The sequence below is a fragment of the Ovis aries genome, chromosome 8 (genome assembly GCF_016772045.2).
Source record: "Ovis aries strain OAR_USU_Benz2616 breed Rambouillet chromosome 8, ARS-UI_Ramb_v3.0, whole genome shotgun sequence".
Classification (NCBI taxonomy): Eukaryota; Metazoa; Chordata; class Mammalia; order Artiodactyla; family Bovidae; genus Ovis; species Ovis aries.
The window spans coordinates 25,452,868-25,473,316 of record NC_056061.1 but is presented as its reverse complement, the minus strand read 5'-3'; the positions used below and the strand labels follow the sequence as shown (position 1 = coordinate 25,473,316).

The following is a 20,449-nucleotide window of genomic DNA, read 5'->3' as shown; positions in this document are numbered from 1 at the left end:
TCCTTCTCCAATGCATGAAAGTGAAAAGTGAAAGTGAAGTCGCTCAATCGTGTCTGACCTCAGCGACCCCATGGACTGCAGCCTACCAGGCTCCTCCATCCATGGGATTTGCCAGGCAAGAGTACTGGAGTGGTACTACTCAACCATAAAAACACAAACTATTGACATAATGTATCAACTTAGATGGATTTCAAGGGCATTATGCTTAATGGAAAAAGACAGTCTCTGAAGGTTACATACTATATGATTCCACTTATATAACATTCTCGGAATGGCAAAGCAATGAAAATGGAGAACAGATTAGTGACTGTGGTAGAAGGTGAGTGTGATTACAATGGGGTATACAGAAAGAGTCACTTTGTGGTGAGGGAATAGTTTTGTGTCCTGGCTTGGTAGTGGTTACACAATTCTATTCTGGGGATTTAAATTTCATAGAACTATGTATGCTTATAAACACACACACACATGTACACACACAACTGAGTAGCAGGCAAAAAGTGAAAGTCAAATGAAGACTGTAGTCTAGTTATCAGTATGGTACCAATGTCAGTTCCCTGGTTTTGATATTATACTACAGTCATATAAGGTGGCACCATGGAAGCTGTGTAAAAGATTAGTGGGATTCTGCGTGCCATTTTTGCAACTTTCTGTGTGTCTATCATTATTTATATTTATCTAAAGTGACTGTGGGAGAAGGCGATGGCACCCCACTCCAGTACTCTTGCTTGGAAAATCCCATGGACAGAGGAGCCTGGTAGGCTGTAGTCCATGGGGTCGCTAAGAGTCAGGCACAACTGAACGACTTCAATTTCACTTATCACTTTCATGCATTGGAGAAGGAAATGGCAACCCACTCCAGTGTTCTTGCCTGGAGAATCCCAGGGACTGGGGAGCCTGGTGGGCTGCTGTCTATGGGGTCACACAGAGTTGGACACGACTGAAGTGACTTAGCAGCAGCAACAGCAGCAAGGTGACTGCAAGGAAATCCAACCAGTCCACTCTGAAGGAGATCAGCCCTGGGATTTCTTTGGAAGGAATGATGCTAAAGCTGAAACTCCAGTACTTTGGCCACCTCATGCGAACCGTTGACTCATTGGAAAAGACCCTGATGCTGGGAGGGATTGGGGGCAGGAGGAGAAGGGGATGACAGAGGATGAGATGGCTGGATGGCATCACTGACTTGATGGACGTGAGTCTGAGTGAACTCCAGGAGTCAGTGATGGACAGGGAGGCCTGGCGTGCTGTGATTCATGGGGTCTCAGAGTTGGACACAACTGAGTGACCGAACTGAACTGAACTGAAGGTGGCTCAGTTGGAAAGAATCTGCCTGCAAATGCAAGAGCCACAGGAAAATCAGATTTGACTCCTGGGTCGGGAAGATCCCCTGGAGAACGAAATGGCAACCCAACCCAGTATTCCTGTCTGGGAAATCCCATGGACAGAGAAGCTTGGCAGGCTCTAGTCCATGAGGTTTCAAAGAGTCGGACATGATTTAGTGATTACATTGATTGAATTTTTATTCAACATCTTGAGTTTATTTCATGTGTATATTTGTCTCCTCACCATTTCCATTTGTCTTACTGCCACTATACCTATGCCCTATGATAACATTTCATGTGTACTTAAAACCAAGCAAAGGGTGGAGTTCCTTCTTTAAAAACTAAACTAGGCATTTTGGACAACACACTCTTGGCAATGGAACCTGGGTAACATTTATCAGACATGGTAGGGACGGTTCTTTTCTTCATTATGAAAAGGACTGCCAGATGTCAATTGTTACAGAAATGAAATTAGATGGAAAATTTTAATAAACCATTTAAACTTATTTTTTTAAAAGAGACATCTTCCACTTCCACTGCCAGAGATCTTGAGTAGACTCCTGGCCAGTCATCTGGAAATAATCCTTCACATAGCTGATGAAGTTGGCTTCCACTCTGGGAAACAAACAGTCTTTTTCTATACTTGCTTGTATATTTGCTTTAATGTCTTCTACAAAACTAGATTCTTTCAGTGTTTTAGGAGTTCTTTCTTATTTTTTTAAAGAATTCTTGACCTTTGATCTTGGTGTTGAAGTTTTCGAGGTTTTTTCTATTCTGGTTTGTTTTTTGTGCATTTTTGGCTGGAGTATCTTATATGGATTTCTTTACTGGAGCTTTTTTTTTTCTTTAGCTTTCCTATTACTAAAATCAACATCGTAGTCATCTTCAGCAGCAGCAAGTTTTACTTTTTTCTGTTAACTTGATATCACTTCTGGGGGAAGGAAGGTTTTCCAGATATACTTAAGAGTTTCACATCCTCCTCCTCTTCATCTTTTGAATCTGTATCTCCCTTTATAGCTGCTAAGTGTGTGCACTAATATGCACGAGCCCTAAACCACACTTCAACTGTAAGATCCCGAGTGGTGTGATTTCAAAGCTCTCACAGGAAACTGTTGGCTGAATAGACATTTTCAAAGTTGCCAGTGCTACTTTAAGTGGTCTGCTTTCATAATTCACTGCCTCTGCTTCAGTAGTGTGCAATTCACCCTTTGCACTAGCCCTTGAACTGACTGTTCTTAAGATAATTGTTGTTCATATTCATCATAATCTTCTTTGGCCTTTAGTTCACAACCAAAAAGATAGTTCTGGAACCTCAGTGTCCATCCCCACATTCGCTGAATTTTCCATGAGGTTGATGGTGCATGTTTGGTTGGAGAGAAGGTGGACGGAGATAAACAACTACTGTTCTGGAGAACAGTCATTATTTGAAAATTGTATATAGTCATGTTTTGTTATTCATAGTTGTTTCTGAACGTTGGGCTTTAAGCCAACTTTTTCACTCTCCACTTTCACTTTCATCAAGAGGCTTTTAGTTCCTCTTCACTTTCTGCCATAAGGGTGGTGTCATCTGCATATCTGAGGTTATTGATATTTCTCCTGGCAATCTTGATTCCAGCTTGTGCTTCTTCCAGCCCAGCGTTTCTCATGATGTACTCTGCATATAAGTTAAATAAGCAGGGTGACAATATACAGCCTTGACATACTCCTTTTCCTATTTGGAACCAGTCTGTTGTTCCATGTCCAGTTCTAACTGTTGCTTCCTGACCAGCATAGATAGTACAGTAATATATATGCAGCAAGATTTTTAAAAATGGTATCATTTGACTGGCCTTATTAATTTTTTATGGTGATGTGTCCATCTCTTATTTACATAAACGCTTCATTTTCTTCACTTTGTTTTCTTTCTCTGATAAGATGAAACATACATGTAAGGAAAATATGTTTTCAAATTAATTTCTGTTGTTTAGATTTTTAAGCCATAAGGATTTAGGAAAACATTTAATGCCCCATACATTTATTTCAGGTTTAAAGTTGCAAGTATGCTTTAGTTTATTATTTTACAGCAGAGGAAATAATGTATATTTCTATTCTTACATTTAAAACAGAACAAAAACAGCTTAGGCTATCAAATGAAGTCCTTGGCCTTTTTTTTTTTTCCTTCAGTGATTACCAAGCTTAAATTTGTGGGGAGGAGGACAATTTTCTTAATGTTTTCTACCTGGCTCAACATTCTCAGACAGCAATTACAAGCCAAATATAATTTCAGTAAATGAGAAATTCTTGTTTTCATGTACTGATTGGCTTTATTACACATGAAGTTTAATTGGGAGGCTTTTCCAGCTTATCTGGGTAATGATGAACAGCTGCAGTAGATTGCACTCCCTCCCCCACTCCACCCCTACATCATTTTGATTGAACAGCACCCAAACAAAACCTTGTACAACTGTGCGATAGGAGCATCATTCAACTGCACTGCAAGCCTTGACTGCATTTGAGCCCAGCAAGCAGTTTCACAAGAAGCCAGAGGGAAACAAAAAGCCCGAGAGAAAATGTTCAGATTAGCAGTGCACCCTCACCCCCGACCCCAGACCACTGCAGCTATAAGATTTGACTGCTGGAATTCCAGTGTATTGTGCTTAATTAGATGTCTATTCCACATGAATAAGTGGTACCACCCAAAGCAGAAGTGCAATTGTCTAATTCAGAGGTGCTAAAGCGTAGATTTTTATATCCTCAACAGAAGAATATCATTGGTAATTTCAGTAGCAAAGAGAAAGGATGCCTCTGACTGCCTTGAAGGGCTTATAAAGTGCTTTACCTATCTTCTAACATCTTTAATAACAACAGCTAATATGTTAAAGCAGGCTTCCTCAGTGGCTCCTCCTTAAAGAATCTGCCTGCAATGCAGGAGATGTGGTTTCAATTACTGGGTCAGGAAGATCCCCTGGAGGAGGAAATGGCTCCAGTATTCTTGCTCGAGAATCCCATGAACAGAGAAGGCTGGTGGGCGATAGTCCTTGGGGTTGCAAAGAGTCGGGCGTGACTGCACACTTGCAATATGTTTGAGCACTTACTATGGGGTAAGCATTGTATTCGTACCAAGTGTTTCATATGTATCATCTCAGTCCTCTCCATGACCCTAGGATAGACCTCCTCGGCATATGTTAGAGAGGATGCCTAGAGCTCTTAAGAAGCTTGTCTAGAGTCCAAAGCCAATGAGACCTGAGTCCAGGTCCGTTCTTCTGAGACATTCACTCTTACTCTAATGGGTAGGTTAACAGAGAATGCTGTACAAGGAACTCATTCAGAGAAGGTAACTTGACGGAGTAGTTGTTAGGGCAGCAGACAGTTTTCCACTTCATCTACCAATTGACCACTTCACCAAATATACAACCAGTACTCTCTCTATGGTGATCTACAAGCATGTTTGGAATGATCTGCTCTTTACTATGTGGTACTGTGATGCTGCAGTGTTTGTTAGGGAGTTAAAGTTTTCAGGTAAAAACAATTTGCTTAGTAATAAAGGAAGATTTCGTCTGTAATGCTTTAGATGGTAGATAAATGTATGCCATTGAGCCCCTCTTGCTGGCTCTTCCTCACTCAAGGCTCCTCTTCCCCTACCCTCCTCTTTTCTGCAGTTTGGTCCTGTCATGATCTACATTTGCAGCTTTAAGAGGCTTAGTTAACAGCCTTTCATACCACTGTCTGTCTGCTTTAAAATTAGTCACTTTTACCTCTCTTATCTTTTCAGTTCATGACAGCAAGGAAGTGGAATAATAACTTTAAGAGGGAGTTTTTTGTTGTTGTTGTTAATTTATGTATTTTAATTGGAGGCTAATTACTTTACAATATTGTGGTAGTTTTCTCCGTACATTGACATGAATCATCCACCGGTGTACGTGTGTCCCCCCATCCCAAACCTCCATCGCACCTCCCTCCCCATCCCATCCCTCTGGGTTGTCTCAGTGCACTGGGAGTTTTAAAATCAGACAGACCCAGGTTCAAATGCCAGTACTGGCACACACTGACAGTTAGCACTTAAGGCACTGAATTTTCAAGAGTTTCAGTTTCCTCGTCTGTGAAATGTGAAGTAACAAGGACACAACCTTTTTGGATTGTGAGATTCATTAAAGCCTTGTTCTTGGTATATTGTTTGTGTTGGTTACTGAGTTATGTCCGAGTCTTTGTGACCCCATGGTCTGTAGCCCACCAGGCTCCTCTGTCCATGGAATTCTCCAGGCAAGAATCTTGAAATGGGTTGCCATTTCCTTCTCCAGGGGACCTTCCTGACCCAGGAATTGAACCTGGGTCTCCTGCATTGCAGGCAGATTCTTTACCATTTGAGCCAACAGGGAAGCCCCTCTTGGTACATTGGAAATGCTCAAATATCAATTACAAATAATTGTCAACAACAATTCAGCCCCATTCATTTTGAATTCATTGTACTTGCTCTTCCCCAAATTTATTGTTGTTGTTGTTCAGTCGCTCAGTCATGTCCAACTCTTTGTGCCCCATGGACTGTAGCATGCCAGGCTTCCCTGTCCTTTACCGTCTCCCAGAGCTTGCTCAAACTCATGTCTATTGAATTGGTGATGCAATCCAACCGTCTCATCCTCTATCATCCGTTTCTCCTGCCTTTAATCTTTCCCACCATCAGGGTCTTTTCTAATGAGTTGGCTCTTCACATCAGGTGGCCAAAGTATTGGAGTTTCAGCTTCAGCATCAGTCCTTCCAATGAATACTCAGGACTGATTTCCTTTAGGATTGACTGGTTTGATCTCCCTGCAGTCCAAGGGACTCTCCAGAGTCTTCTCCAACGCCATAGTTCAAAAACATCAGTTCTTCAGTGCTCAGCCTTCTTTATGGTCCAACTCTTACATCCATACATGACTACTGGAAAAAGAATAGCTTTGCCCATACAGACCTTTGTTGGCAAAGTAATGTCTCTGGTTTTTAATACACTGTCTAGGTTTGTCATAACTTTTCTTCCAAGGAGCAAGCGTCTTTAATTACATGGCTACAGTTACCATCTGCAGTGATTTTGGAGCACCCCAAAATAAAAGTCTGTCATTGTTTCCTTTCTTTCACCATCTATTTGCCATGAAGTGATGGGACCAGACGCCATGATCTTCATTTTTTGAATGCTGAGTTTTAAGCCAGCTGTTTCACTCTCCTCTTTCACTTTCATCAAGAGGCTCTTTAGTTCTTCTTTGCTTTTTTGTCATAAGGGTGGTGTCACTTGCATATCTGAGGTTATTGATATTTCTCCCAGCAATCTTGATCCAGTTTGTGCTTTATCCACCCCAGCATTTCTCATGATGTACTCTGCATTTAAGTTAAATAATCAGGGTGACAATATACAGCCTTGATGTACTCCTTTCCCAATTTAGAACCAGTCTGTTGTTCCACATCCAGTTCTAACTGTTGCTTCTTAACCTGCATACAGGTTTTCAGGAGGCAGGTCAGGTGGTCTGGTATCCCCATCCCTTGAAGAATTTTCCACAGTTTGTTGTGATGCACACAATCAAAAGCTTTAGCATAGTCAATAAAGCAGAAGTAGATATTTTTCTGGAATTCTCTTGCTTTTTCTATGATCCAATGGATGTCCGCAATTTGATCTCTGGTTCCTCTGCCTTTTCTAAATCCAGCTTGAACATCTGGAAGTTCTCAGTTCACACACTGTTGAAGCCTAGCTTGAAGAATTTTGAGCATTACTTTGCTAGCTTGTGAAATAAGTGTAATTTTGCAGTAGCTTGAACATTGTTTGGCATTGGAATGAAAACTGACCTTTTCCAGTTCTGTGGCCACTGCTGAGTTTTCCAAATAGCTCAGCTGGAATTTCATCACCTTCACTAGCTTTGTTCGTAGTGATGCTTCCTAAGGCCCACTTGATTTTGGATTGCAGATGTCTGGCTCTAGGTGAATGATCACACCATCGTGGTTATCTGGGTCATGAAGATCTTTTTTGTACAGTTCTGTGTATTCTTGCCACCTCTTTTTAATATCTTCTGCTTCTGTTAGGACATTGTTTCTGTCCTTTATTGAGCCCATCTTTACATGAAATGTTCCCTTGGTAGCTCTAATTTTCTTGAAGAGATCTCCAGTCTTTCCCATTCTATTGTTTTCCTCTATTTCTTTGCATTGATCTCTTAGGAAGGCTATCTTCTCTCGCCTTGCTATTCATTGGAACTCTGCATCCAGATGGGTATATTTTACCTTTTCTCCTTTGCCTTTCACTTCCTCAAATTTGGAAATCCTTGCTTCTGCATTAATCTCTGAGCTTCTTTAGGCTCCACATATTTTTAGCAACTATGAAGACCATGTGTATATTGTTCTATGCAGTTTCAAAACTTACATTGCTCTGTATGCTAGTTGCCAAGTACTATAATAACCATTTAAAAATGTTTCCCCTGATATATTATTTTGCACCTGTGTAAACCTAAGCAGCTGTGCTCAGCTATGTATAAATGTTTGCTTATGTGCTTCTGTTACATTTATTTATGTGATTCTGTCTACAGCCAGTTGCTCTATTAAATGATAACCTTCTCAGGGCCAAGGACCTCACTCTACTTCTGCAACAGACCTGAGTATCCTCCCAAGAATAGATTTCAGGCTTTAACAGGATATTTATGACAAGTTTCCAAACATTGTGTTCTCATCTGAGAGCACTATTTCTTAAAGCAGTTTCAGCCATAGCTGGTGTTCTATGGAAATGTTCAACTTGGAGGCCTCCAGTTGGTGATTTTTCACATTTTAAAAATTAAAAGCACAAACCTATAATTTGGGGAACAGCAAGTTAACAATCAAGAAAAAGAAAGAAAGTGTATTTATTGTTGTGCCTTCTCTGGTGGCTCAATGGTAAATAATCTGTCTGCCAAATAGGAGACATGGGTTCGATCCCTGGGTTGGGAAGATCCTCTGAAGGAGGAAATGACAACCCACCCCAGTATCTTTCCTAGAAAATCCCATGGACAGAGGAGCCTGATGGGCTACAGTCCATGGCGTCGCAAAGAGCTGGACACGATTGAGTGACTAAACAACAGCTTTTAAGAAAGCTTCAGATTATATTTGCTTTGACTATTGAAGTGATTGATATGTTGGATTAAGAAAGTATCAAGTCACACCCAATAGTCCAATGCTCATACTGCACTTTTAGAGCACTTAATAGGTGCCTTGCTAGGAGCTTGGTTTGTCTTATCTCATTCAGCCTCCCTAGCATTCCCGTGAGACAGGCGCCTTGTTCCTCCCCGTTTCACATTCTAGGAGACTAAGGTTAAGAAAGGTTTATCCATTATCCAGGATGCAGCTGAAAAGAGATGGAGCCAAGCCATGTTAATCACTGAGCTGTACTGCTTTCTTCAAAAGGATTTTACAGATGATCTATAAAGATAATTCCAGTATTCCCTTTTTTCTTCTTTCATAACACTACCCTTGCCTGGACCGCCACAGAGGGAGAGGAAATTTTATTAGTATGTTCATGATTAAGCTTGCTTAGTGTAGATAAATAATTACAACTGCATGGGTTTTGGATGGTTTGCTAGGAAAATTTTTTTAAAAAAGAAAACTCTCTGCATTTGTTTGCCTTCAAATGCTCCTGCTCTTCTGCAGCCTGGCTCTCCTTTCACTGCCTTGTAGTGAAGTATTCAAGGGAGTGTTGTCCTGTCAGAGTGAAGTCATTAAGGAAAATGTCTCCTTGCCTTTTCAATGGACAAGCAGGAAACGTCGTTTGCTTTCCCTTTCTTTTACTGTTATCCTCTTCTTTTCCCACCTCAGTTCTATTCTTTTAGAATAAATAACAGCTCACTTCACCCAGGCATTGGGTAACTTGAGCCTCCATACAAGCACTGCCTGAGAAAGCTGGCTCTCAACACTTGCACCGCATGCAGCTGCTTGGGGCCCTGCTCTTTGGCAGCCTCACCATCCCCGTCTGCTCCTCCTGGACGTCAGGACCCAGAAACTACAGAGCTGGCCTGTGGGCCTGCACGTAAAGCATGCTTTCATAATAAAAACATCCAGTTCATCTCTTCCAACTTCAAACATTCTGTGAGTGTCTCAGCCTTGAGTTGTAGAGGATCCAAGAACCTCTCAGTGGAGTTAGGACTAGAATTTCTACATTTGTTCTGTTTTACAACCAGAGAGTTTACAAGGCATAGTAACATGCTGTGTTCTATAATGTGATGGTGGAGGGCAGAGGAGGATGGATAGAAAAGGATGCTGATCATGCGTACACTTCAAGATCCTCAAATGCCTGGCTTCTGACAGGGGCTTTGCTGTGTTCATAATCTTCCCAAATTGTGTACTCTTCAGGCCACTTAACACCTGCATCTGGCTTTGGTTGACTGACTTTTTGAGTAGTTTAATCTGCATCGTGTTTGACTAAGAAATTTAAGCCCCTTAAGGTTAAATATGAGGAAGATAGTGCAAATAATATGAATAACTAACATTTCTTGAGTCTTTTACATGTAGTAGGCACTATTTTAAGCATTTTTCTTTGTCTGACTCCTCAGCTCTCACAACAACCCAACCCTCAGCAGTAGGTCTTTTATTAGCCCGTTTTTAGGATGGGGGTGTTGAGGTAAAATAACTTACTCCGGGCTCCAGCTCAGGCAGCCCAACCCTTAGATTTTGCTGTTAGCCACTGTACTGTGCTGGTATGAACCGAGACAGTCTGTCTTTTATCTGGTTCTTTTGATGTCTTCGTTCTTTGTCTTCAGTAAGTCAATGGGTTTCTTTTTGCCTTAGTCACCTCATCAGAAGATTTTATCTCTCTGATTTCCAGAAATGAAAATGGAACCACATGTTTCATATAGGGGACTGGAATCAAACAATTGGCAAAATGTACTCTGATCAAAATCCAGAGACTGCAAGTGACCTGCCATTTGGCAGCAGAATTGGGGTTGGCACTCAGCTCTATTTCTCACTCCTCACCATGAAGGCTCTTCTACAGAATATACTTACACTGTAATAAGTATGGCCTCCCTGGTGGCTCAGACGGTAAAGCGTCTGCCTGCAGTGTGGTAGACCCAGGTTCGATTCCTGGGTCGGGAAGATCCCCTGGAGAAGTAACTGCCTATCCACTCCAGCACTCTTGCCTGGAAAAATCCCATGGATGGAGGAGCCTGATAGGCTACAGTCCATGGGGCTGAGAGTATATTACAGTGATGGGCTTCCCTGGTGGCTCAGACAGTAAAGAATCTGCCTCCAGTGCAGGAGACCCAGCTTTGCTCCCTGGATTGGGAAGATCCCCCAGAGAATGGAGTGGCAACCCACTTCAGTATTCTTGCCTGGAGAATCTCATGGATAGAGGAGCCTGGCAGGCTATAGTCCATAGGATTGCCAAGAGGCAGATGTGACCGAGTGTGCATGCACAGAATAGTATAGTAGTATAGCAAGTGTGGAGCACAGAGTAGAATTTTCTATCTGTATTCAGTCAGAGTTTGATATAAATCAGTCTTCTTATCTTAATTTTAAAAATTAAAAATTCTATTTATTTTACTTGTAAATAATTGTATCTTTGTTCACATCAAAAGAAATTCCATGTTGTATTATAATAGGGAACAGTTAACTTCTGTGACTCACATTATTATCTTTGAAAAGAGCCATTTAATAAACAGCCCTTATTTCAGTTCAGTGTTGTTTATGTTTTCAATGCATTCTTCTATAAAATGTAGCATAAATAAATAAGTTGAAATTGTTTGTTTAGACATACCTAAAACATTTACTCCCACACAAGCAATGAAATGTAGACTTTTCTTTTGAGGCTTAGATTTTTCTCAGTATTATCGTGGTTAACTGGAGTTCCATTCATGCTCAAGTTCATTACACATATGAAACCCTCAGGAAACACATCCTATTATTGTTCTTGAACCATTTGCACATTATAGACTGAGTTTAAAAACTATATCATGGGTGAAAAGCACAAAGTTTCATTATGTTTCTCTTCAAGGAATCTCAGGATTTCTAACTGTAGCTTTAACTGTGTTATACAACAGCCCCCCCCCACCCCCCACACACACCATTTTAAACAAGTAATCTTACTGATTATTTGTTCTTGCCTTCTGTATGTTTGTGAGTGTAAATGGTGAAGAGTTACAGTATTTTCTGTGAGCCCTGCTCACACCTAACCCACACTAAGAATTTCCAATTTCTTTACATTGGCAATAACTTCTCACTAGGCCTTTCATCTATAAGGGTCACTTAAAGGGCAGGAGACTCACCTGGACATCAGACTTGGGAAAGCCTCCTCTCCTCCAACCTGTGGCCTGTTAATGTCTGCAGTGCTGAAAAGGAGAAAAAGAAAGGAAACAAAGCTTCTCATCTATCCTAACGTCTCCTCAAGATACCAGTCTATGATTTGGCTTGTTTTCACCTTTGCATTCTTGGAAGGAGAGATGATGTGTTTTCTCGGCATCCTTGCCCTCTCCAGGCCTTGGACACCTTCCCATCTTTGGACTGCAGCACTGGCACAGCTGACCACTCTGTTCTCTGAAGTCACCACACTTTTCACTTTCTAGAGACAACTTGCCTTTGGTTTTCTTCTTAGCTCTTTGACCACTTTTCCTTTTCTTCTCTTTATTTTGTTGATTTGTCTTCCTTCTTCCTAAATATTAAATGTTATTAAGTTTCCAACAGTCTTTCTTGTTCTCTTCCTCATCTTTACAGATCACCCTGACTTTCACCCAATCTCTTGGCATGAACTCCCAAATTTTCTCTACAAATTCTGCTTCTTGTTTAATCCTCTTATCTGAGCACCAGACACAAACTTCCAACTGATCCTTGAACTGCTCCAGCTGGAAGGCCTAAAGCATCTCAAACTCAATATGTGTAAAAATAAAACTATCACCTTCTCTCTAAAACCCATCCTTTTGCTTTGTGGACATTGGTAAATGTCATCACTGCTGATGGATCTGTTCTATCTTAAAATGTCAGAGTCCTTCAACTTCTCTCTATCTCACTTCAATATCCGATCATTTGCTAAAATCCTGGCAATTCTATCTTGAATGCCTCTCAAATCCAACTATTCCCATTGTCCCTCTAAATATGTCACATATTATCTCTCAGTCTTATCTCTCAGTCTCTCTATCTTATGGATTAGTGTTTCTGATTTCAGTACTTGGTTCCTTTTCTCCACTTCCAATGTATTCTCTCCATATCACCAGAGTGGCCTTTATAACATAACACTTAACAGTAGATGCCTATGTCTATAAATCTATAATTCCTTAAAGATCCATAGTGTTAGGCAAAAAAAAATCATACAAAGCAATATAAAGAATAGTTTTAATATTAGTAAAGATAACATACTATACATAGTCCAGCAAAATGTAAGCAGTGCTTATCTTGTTATTACTGAGTCATAGTATTGGGATGAGTTGTATTTTCTTATTTTTGTTTGCCCATATCTCTATACTGAGCATATGTTACTTGTGTAACAAGGCAAAAATATTATTTAAAGGTAAACTGGTGGGATTAAAAGGAGCTGCTCTAAGTAACTTTGGAAAATAGTGTTTTTACTAGATGCTATAAAACTGAAAATGAAAAGAATGATACATAACACTGTACTCTAGTTGGGAAATTCATTTCTTACAGGGTTATGGGTTAGCAGTTGTGAGACTACTTTACAAGTATATAAGGAATGAACAAGTATGTAAATAAACTGCAGATAATGGGATCAGGTTTCTAACTGGAAGGGACAGAAGTGACAAATAAGTAAAGAAGGCTGAAATAAGCCTGACAACAGATTAGAGTTGGAAACATCAGTATGAATGCATGCGTAGTTTGATACTTGAACAGATGGATACAAAAGAATTATTGATATGTGTATTTACATGAGTTAGTACACATGTGTATATTTCCTAGCTCTGTCCTTTGAGAGGGCCGAGAAGCAGTGAACCCCTAGTAGCAACAAGCACACCAGCACCTAGACCTGGTTTCCAGAAGTCATTTTCCAACACTAGGAACCAAAACTCCTTGGAGAAATGTCTGATTCTAGTCCTGGGTCACAGAAAATTAGTGATGAGCCTGGAGCACTCACAGTGCCAAAAAGAGATGCACTGCATTTAAAAAAAAAAAAAAGATGGAGCATTTCAAAAGGACACAGGAACCAACTTGAAAGAGCTTTAAATCGGCAAAGGTGAAACAAATTTCAGCAAAGAGAGAGAGAGAACTGAGTTATATCTCAAAGAATTTTAAAAAAATTCCAACTTTCATACTACTATAAATGGTTGATTAAATAAATAAATGAGGTGGGAGGGGCAAATCTCTCTCACAGAAGAATTTCAAATAATTTACGTATTAATAGACACCACTCCCCTCTCTGAGGGGGAGAGCTTAATTCTCTTCTCCTTTAGTGTAGGTAGACGTAGCACCACCCTGTTAGAAAACAGAAAACAGTTGTCCCTAGGCAGCGGAGAAAACGAATGAACAGTACCTTAATCATGTGATCACCTCACCAGTGATTGATAGGTGGTTTTAACATTATGTTCCTTATTATGTTCCCCAGGATGAATGGGGCGTGCTACCTCTGGGGTATCCTTCTCTCAAGTCACGAGAAAACAATAAATAAACTAAAATAGAGGGATGTTCTACAACATATCTGACCAGTACTCTTCAAAAGTGTCAAGGTCATGAAACGTTGGGAAAAGTAAGAAACTTTCACAGATAAAGGAGACTAAGGAGACACGATGCAATGTGGTCCCCTGGATCCTGGGACAGAGAAGGAATATTAGTGGAAAAACTGGTGAAATCCAAATGAAGTCTGTAGATTAATTAGAGGTCATGTATTAATGTTAATTCCTCATCAATTAATGTTCAATTCAGTTCAGTCGCTCAGTTGTGTCTGACTCTTTGCGACCCCATGAATTGCAGCATGCCTCCCTGTCCATCACCAACTCCCGGAGTTCACTCAGACTCACGTCCATCGAGTTAGTGATGCCATCCAGCCACTAATTTCTCATTGGAAAAGATCCTAATGCTGGGAAAGACTGAAGGCAGGAGGAGAAAGTGATGACAGAGGAGGAGATGGTTGGATGGCATCACCGACTTGATGGACATGAGTTTGAGCAAGCTCTGGGAGTTGGTGATGGATAGAGAAGCCTGGCGTTCTGCAGTCCATGGGGTTGCAAAGAGTCAGACATGACTGAGTGACTGAACTGAACTAATTAATGTTAACTTCTTAGTTTTGACAAATGACTCATGAGTATGTAGACATACTCATGAGTATGTTAAGGTTAGGAGAAGCTGGATGAAAGTATATGGGAACATTCTGTTTGATTTTAGCAACTTTTCTATAAATCAGGTATTACCCCAAAATACAAGCTGGAAAGAAAGAAAGAAATACATCTTACTGTCTGTGCAGGGCTTCTCAATTTGTCTTCAAAGATTCATCTGTAAGTTTTTCAAAATTACATGCCTGGGCACCACTTGGGAGAGTCTGATTCAGTGGGATGTGACTGAGTCAGGAAAACTACAATACATAATTGTAAAGTGGCACAGAAGAGCCTCATATACTTCAGATATTGCAAAAACCACTTGTCCATAGTACAAACAGAGCCTGCCTATTTCCCCTAGGTAGACTTTTAAACTTCTTATAGTAAACAATTGCTCAGAGACCACAACCAGAACTGCCTTTATAATTATAATTAACAGTATACAAATAAATAAGGCATTCTGAATATAAGGAGTATAACTGGTGGATTAATAGTTTATCACACAAGGAACTGCATGACTATGTATTTTACTTCTAAATACAGTACATTATACATTTTCCACTTGACACCCATCAGCCCAAGAGCTTATTGAATATTTATGAGCCAAGAAATTATTTCCATACCCTCATTTTGCATTTCGTTTGCTTTGAAGTGAAAATTTACACAATGTCTTTCCCTTGGGATTTTCATGTGGTTGTCTTGTACTTGCACGCTTTTTGTGAAACTGAAACACTCTAAAGTCATTTCAATAAACAGGAAAAAAAACCCCACAACAACTTGGTAAGATGTAGGGGAAAGTTAAAGAGTACTGGAGAAAAAGATTGGAATCAGAGAGTCCATGCAAGTTACATCCCAAGTGTTTGTACATGCCTCTGTGAGTGTATGTGTGCACAGAGGCTCTTACTGACATCTGTGCATGCCTAGAGATTCATGAAGAAGAGTCAAGGTTACTTAGACTATGAATTTGAAAGAAAATATGTGTACATGCATTTTTTTTTTTTTCTGGGCCATGATAGCAGTAAGCCATAAAGAGTTAAGAAATGCTGGTTGTGTGTGGTCTTTTTGGTAATGATAACATACATTCATATTAACTAAATTGCTACACTTTTAAAGTAAATAACTGCCAAATAGATGCATTGTGATGTGATCTCATAACAAGACCTATGGCTAATGACCCATTGGAACACATATAAAATGTTATTTATTTTTCCCAATAGAGAGTTGAGAAAGGTCTCATAATGCAATGAACATTCTCAGAAAGGGTGACCAAAACGAAAGCTTCTGCTCAGAGATAGAGCATTCATTCATCAAGTATTTACAAAGTCTTTACTATGTGCCAGGCACAGTTCCAGGGTTTTGAAATAAACTAGTTGACCAAACAGACAAACATCTGTCTCTCACAGTTTACTTTCAAGTAGGGAAGATAGACAATAATGAATAAGCAAAATAAGTAAATGACACAGTAGGTCAAAGGGTGATATAAATGCTATGGAAAAGAGGATAAAATAGAGCAGGGAAGAGGGGATTGAAACTGCCATTTGGTGGTGGGGAACGATTGCGTATTACATAAAGTGAGAGGGTAGTTCTCATTGAAGAGGTGAGATTTGAACAAAGATTTAAAGGCGGTGATGGAGTTAGCGGGGTGGATTCTGGGGAAGAGTATTCCAGGCAGAGGGAACACAGAGCAAAATCATGTTTGGGGAGCAGCAAAAAGGCTTCTAGCTGGAAGAGAGATATTGGTGAAGAAGGAGGAGGAGGATAGGAAAAGAGGCCAGAGATGCAATGAGTCAGGGGGGCTTTGCAGCCACTGTAAGGACTTGGGTTTTTTCTCTGCATGTGATGAGAGCCACAACAGGTATTTCTCCCCCTTAATGTACCTTTGTCAGAAATTGACAAATTAAGTCAATACAAAATATGGAAGGCTAGAGAGAATTTGATAAACAAAATTAACATATTAACTATATGTAAAAGTACAGCATGTAATTGTTTCCCAGCCACACAGGAAATAGTTATATTCAGTTGTCTGTGTATTAGAACACATATAAAATTTTAACACATTCAAGAAAAAAGAAGCAATACATAACATACTGTCTCACAACAGTCTCACAAAAGTAGGCATTAACAGGAGTAGAATAGTTTTTAAATATATATACCATATAGAAGTTTAAAAACACCCTTTCAAACAACTCTTGGTTTAACAAGGGTGTCAAATTCAATCACAAACTAGGAAAAAAGTAGTGACAAGAAAAACACTGTGTATTGAAACCTATGCAACATAGTAAGCTACCCTCAAGTAATAAATTGATATCAGAACATTTCAGGATCTCTTATGTTGAAGTGATGGCATTTATTGTGAAGTAGTGGACCCTGAAAATTAGAATGGAAACATGTAGAATCTAACATAGCTGTAGAAAGTACCTCTAAGCTCTGCTTACTTTGTTAGTAGAACCTTCTTTTCCTCTCTGACTAGGGAAGCTAGTCACTTTCAGCCTGAAGACTGCAGTGGCCCTCCTTGAGGCAGTTGTCTTGAAGAAGATGCTGAGGACTGCAGGGTTTTAAGCAGAGGAATAACAGAGTTTGTTTCAGATTAATGGCTGTTATACTGCAAAAGACAATGGAGGGCAATAATGGATGCTGGGAGACGTATAGAAGGCTGTTACAGTAATTCACATGAGCTAGGACGGTGCGTGGACCATCAGGGAGCGGGGGATGTGGTAAGATGTGCTCAGACTCTGAAGGTAAAACCAGTGCAGTCTTCTGGTTGGTTGTATGTATTAGGGAAAAAGAAAAATCGAGGATACCCCTAAAGGTTTTGGCCTGAGAAAGGTAGAAAGAGGGAGTTTTCCCCAGATGAAGCGGAGAAGGCTGCTGTTGGAGCAGAATTCAAGAAGTCAAGAGTTCAGTTTTGGATCTGTTAAATTTGAGAGGTTAGATATCCAATTGAAGATATGAAGGAAGCAATTGGCTATGAATCTAGAATTTGGGAGAGAGATTCGTGTTGAAGATCTACATTTTGGAGTTATCAGCATATAAATGATGAGGAAGTCAGGGACTTAATGGAATCACTAAAGGAGAAACGGTAAATGATGAAGAGGCCAAGGACTCAGTTTGGGGGCTCTCCAACACTAACCCCGAGGGAAAAGTAGAATTCCCAATCCAGGAGGAAGGGAAGGGATAAAAGAAGGGTGTTGGCAGGGAAAGTGGGGTCCGAATAAGTGCTTTCTTTTTAAGATCAGACACATAATAGCATGTTTGAATAGTGGTAGAAATGACTCAAAGGACAGTGGAAAATGAATGGTGTAGGAGATAAGAGTTGGTATATCAATATCTTTGGTTAGACAAGGGATGTAGTATACACAGAGAGGTGCTGACACTTAGGAAAATTTCATCCATGGAAGAGGTGGGTATGCAGAGAATGTGGGTGGATGTTTTAGTAGTTGCTTGTGGAAATTTCCTTTTAATTGCTTCTATTTCCCAGTGAAGAGAGAATTGAGGTCAGCATCTGAGAGCAAGGATACTCAAAAAATTTTACAAAGCTATAAGTATTATGTCAAATAAATGTTTTACTTTTGAACTCTTTCTGTTAAGCATCATTTTCCAGTTTCACTTGCACAGAATCAATAGAGGCAGGAGTTCAGGTTGAGAAGTACTGTAATAGGGTGTACAGAGAATAGCTCCCATGGGCAACTCTTGTCCAGAGCTCAGTATATGTTGTGGGAAATTTGGGGACTTTGATCCCTTGGAGAATATTCTAAAAGGGTAATCCATGACAACTGCATAAACCGCCCCCATATTACTCACCCAAGGACTAATGAGTGGAAACCCAATGGAAACAGTATAGACAAATTCATCTTGACCCCAGAGGTCTGGCTCCACCCAAGGTTCTTTCCTCTTCTGTACCGTGTATTTCCTGAAGCAAATATTCATCTTAACGCACTTAGCTGTCAGGTCTGTTTAGGTATGAAAAGCCACTCACATCTCACTGCTTTTAAAAGAAGATTTTTTTTTCCTGGCATCTCCTGAGATGCCCCACAGCAGAGCACCTTCTTGTACGCTTTAACTGAATGAGCATTTAAGCAGGTATCCTCCTGAGATGGCAGCAGCACTTTGAAACAGGCAAACAACATTAGGAAACGGACTCGACACATTTAATCATTCATTTCTCTGATTAGAACTTTGGAATTTATGAGGCACCTAGTTTAGAAAGACATTTTGATTAAAGAGGGAAATATTAAGAAATATTTTTTTAAAAAAGAAGAAAGAAAATGGTAGCTCTGCAAATTTTATTTCTATCTTGAACAGAGGTAACCTACAGAGAAAATTGCTTTATTTTGTTGGCACATTATGTGTGTGTGTGTGTGTGTGTGTGCACATGCATGTGAGTGTGTATATGAAACTCTGGACAGATCCTATGACCTTTCACTCATCCTTGTAAAATAGGCAATTCGACATCTTCTTAAGTCATGAACATGGGGTCTCCAATTTCTAACAGTCCACTCTGAGTATTAACCACCACATCAATCTCCAATCACGGTTAAGTCTCTTCTTTACCCTCTCCCTGACTGAAGACCAAGTTTTGAAGGTCAGACTTTGGTTCTCTCCATGGCAACCCCTCTTCCTGGAAGCTGGTTAATCCTTCCAGGGTGGAAGAAAGAGGGTAGAAGAAAGTGAAGGCAGCCCTGCTGTGTTAGAGCAATGGCTCCCAAGAGCTAGTTGTTAAAGTATCAGGAAAACTATGAGAGAGTTTTTAAACTGTTGGTAGCTTGAATCAATCATGCTGCTGCTGCTGCTAAGTTGCTTCAGTCATGTCCGACTCTGTGTCATGACCCCATTGACAGCAGCTCACCAAGCTCCGCCATCCCTGGGATTCTCCAGGCAAAAATACTGGAGTGGGTTGCCATTTCCTTCTCCAATGTATGCATGCATGCTAAGTCGCTTCAGTCATGTCCGACTCTGTGCAACCCCGTGGACAGCAGCTCACCAGGCTCCTCTGTCCACAGGATTCTCCAGGCAAGAATACTGGAGTGGGTTGCCATTTCCATCTCCCAATCAATCATGGTGGGTATGCTTATACCACAGAAATTGGTAAGTGCTATAAGTCAGGACTTTTCCCTCTCTGGATAGCTGTTTTTGCTAACCCACTGTCAGTCTGGAATTTGCCCTGGCCCTTGGTGTTTCAACTTAAAAACAAGTAGACAAACAAAAAACACACAGACGCAACCTAAGAGCTGAGTTGAGTTTATTCTTACTAAAGACTATAGCCTAGGAGATAGAAGACAGCATCTCACATAGCTCTGAGAAACGAGTCCAAAGAAGTGCAGGAGGAGCCAGTAAGTACACATGCTGTCAAGATCAAGATGTCAGCAAAAGTTAGTACTAGTCATGAGGATCAGATAATGCAATGATTTTAGTGCTCTTCTATTATGGGAAGATGCAAGACTCTGGGGTCATCAAAATTCTTCCTTAGCTATGTGTTTTACCTACCTACCGTATATCCAGAAGACAGAATGCTTCATCCTGAATTCCTTTCAAGGCATACTTGTAGGTCAGTAACTATAGTGGCTAATGATTTGACCCTCATAGAACTGGACTGGCAGGGGACATTGTTTATAGGGCCCTCATTGGGCAAAATTTGATCAAGGTTTAGGAGGCAGTTCCTGACCAATTTGTCTCACGGTGCTAGGAAGGCTTATTCCTAGGTCAGGCAAGGGTTTCATTGTTAGGTCACTCAGTGTGCTATTTCTGGACGAGGGCCTGTTAATAGCATTCTTTGACAGTAGCTATGTGCTCTCTAGACTTACCAGACAGTTCACCTCTTCTCCCCTGACCTGTGAGTTCTTTGGAGATTCCCATCATCAGATACCTCTGATGTGATGGGCAGTGTATGTTGCCCTTTGACAGGCCACCACCAACCCTAAGTCAGCT

General features: G+C 40.4%; 1 non-coding gene and 1 pseudogene across 1 annotated transcript in view; one reads left to right on the top strand and one right to left on the bottom strand.

Moving 5' to 3' along the window:
* Window positions 1–20,449, top strand: part of LOC105615954 (uncharacterized) — a 102,941-nt gene that overhangs the window by 35,703 nt on the left and 46,789 nt on the right. The gene's annotated exons all lie outside the window — the stretch shown is intronic.
* On the bottom strand, window positions 1,536–2,747 carry LOC101106596 (nucleophosmin-like; annotated as a pseudogene).